Below are 2,631 nucleotides of genomic sequence, written 5' to 3'. Positions count from 1 at the left end.
TTTGCCAATATTTTCGATTTTTCGACTACAAATAAATATAAAAGATTTGTTTATCGGAATATGAAGTATAAATTATTATAGTAGATAAAATGACATTACATTCTGTAATTTTTAATTGCTTTCGAAACAATCATGTCCTTATTTTTCCTGTTATAGTCAAGTTTTGACAAAAAAAAATCGTCATAAGCAAATAATGTACGTGTCATGCGCAGTACAAATATTACATCATTGTGATACTGTTATCACAATAGTTAAGGGATAAAAATTATCTAGTTAAGGGATATACATTTCAACCACCATTTGTATACATCTTTACCGGTTCAATAAGCGAGGGTTGTACAGTAAATGAAATAACAATCACACAGAAATTTTTTGTTACAACGGCAAATTGTCGAATGACCAAAATTAAACTTGTCAGCGTTTCCTAAAATTCAACACTATCTCTTGCGTCTGCAAACGACAGAACATTTGAAGACAATTGATGAGTTCAAGGCCTATATAAGGTCGGCCAGTAAGCGAATTCATAGAATTCTATTAGGTTTAACGTCATTTTTTGCCGAGGGGAAAACTAATTGTTTTGCCTTTTTTATATTTTAAATAAAAAACACACAAATACAATACAATTTATAATTTTGTAAGCATGGCATAATTAGACAAGGTAGCATGGTACAATAATACAAGGTAGAGCAGCTTGAGGTGAATAACAAAAAATCAACTATGCTCGTTTGGCCTCTTCTGCCAAAAATAAAATAAATATACGCAACAAGTGTTTGTTTTTATTTGACATTTTTTTAACACAAAACTAAAAACGCGAAAAATTAATGAAAGGTTATGATTTCTTCCCAAAATCCAGTAGGGAATACCATAAAATGTTTGTTTCATCCATAACAAAGTAATTACTTCCAGACGAACGTGTTAAAAACTTTATTTTCATTTCAGTTAAACTTGAATATATTTCAATTTATTTGACATTGTTTTCAAAACAATACACACATACACAAAATATGTATTTTGATTTGATAGAATAAGCCATCTTGAGAAAAAATTGTAATCAGTTGGTAGCTGTGCCCTACCTTGTAATAATTATACCATGCAAGGTAGTCTCATGCAGGTATATAATTCCATTTTTTCATAATTTTAGTTTTACAACATTCAGCTTTCAAAATTTAAAGGAAAATATTCTCATTCGAAATGTACGCACAACACGTGTTCAGTGGCAATAATTACAAAATGTTTAATATTTTGAAGTTACCAGCATCTATAATCTATAAATATAAGTTGTAGCATTTAGATATTTATACATTGTTGTTTTTTTTACCGCAAGTCTGGATTAAAATATAAGAATATGTGTGCATAGCATTTATATTTATTTATTCATTTTTGTAATACAAGGCCTATAAGACCATATTTAATATTACGTAGTTAACAACAAACCCGAGCTTATAAGAACTAATATTCACTATAAAATATTAAAATTTTAATTTTAATTATTTTCTTCTTGGACCCCAGCCATAAAATACAAAAATATTAAGAAAATAGATGAGATTATGTACAGTAAACCAGTAGTAAAAAGAAGAATAAAAAATTTCAAAACCACCAATCATTACTGTAAACCAAAATAGAGATGAAGATTATCTCTCATGTACCAAGGTGAGAAAAACCAACAACAACCACCGCCCGGTGGCATCTGAACTCTGCGGTCTCCGCTGAGGGAACTTGCTGAGTAGATGCCCGTTGTGTCAACCAGCAAACGTGATTGACTGAGCTCGGGAAGTTGAAGGTCAACATATCTAACTTATACATTGCCTCTCACCTTGATACATCTATATGTATCAACAAATATATATTATAGAATGTATGGATAAAAAAATACTTAATAAATAAGGAAAATAGGGACGCAAGTTCAGTTTTTGTGAGCATTTAATTCATTTCAAATTCAATTCAATAGAGTTACAAAACGGGTTGTTTAAAGTGGTACTGGACCCGAAATTATCCAACCGAACGTTGTATATTGGGCCATAGGTAGACCCGCTGGGATATTACGCGTGGGGAAATTATTTTAGCGTAAATTTCTGGACCTAAAACCATTGCAATGGGTCCAGCTCTATCAAAATTAGGATCGGCAAGTTCTAATCCTACAAACGATTCGCGCACGGAAGGTGGGACCGACATGGAAGGGGTTACACCACGGGTTATATTGGCTAGACTGGCCGTAACATATTGTCTTTGCGCCAATCAAACCGCGAGACTATCAGAAAATCGGCGTACTCCGATTGGTTAATTTTAGTGGTTGGCCATCGAAGGTGTCGGACAAGAGATGCGCAGACTTGGCTTACTTGACAACATGGGTCAAGCAACGCACGGACCGGTACAGTAGAATGTGGCAAGCAAATTCTTATCAACAAAGTGGGGGACAAAGACAAAGATCGCGTAATGGGCAGTACGGTAGTCGGCAAAACCTGGAGGTAGCGCAGGGAAAATACCTCGAGGCACAACGGGGGTAGGCGTTCTTTGCACGGCGCAACCTGAATTTTTAACCTACGTTCCTTGTGCAATAACGTGTGGTGACGATCGTTGCAATGCCTACACGACTGACGGACGGGACAATTTTTAGAAATGTGGTCAGGAGTA

The sequence above is a fragment of the Musca vetustissima genome, unplaced genomic scaffold (genome assembly GCF_032173495.1).
Source record: "Musca vetustissima isolate MV318-11 ecotype Yass unplaced genomic scaffold, APGP_CSIRO_Mvet_v1 utg4242, whole genome shotgun sequence".
Lineage (NCBI taxonomy): Eukaryota > Metazoa > Arthropoda > Insecta > Diptera > Muscidae > Musca > Musca vetustissima.
This window is presented reverse-complemented; position numbering follows the sequence as displayed.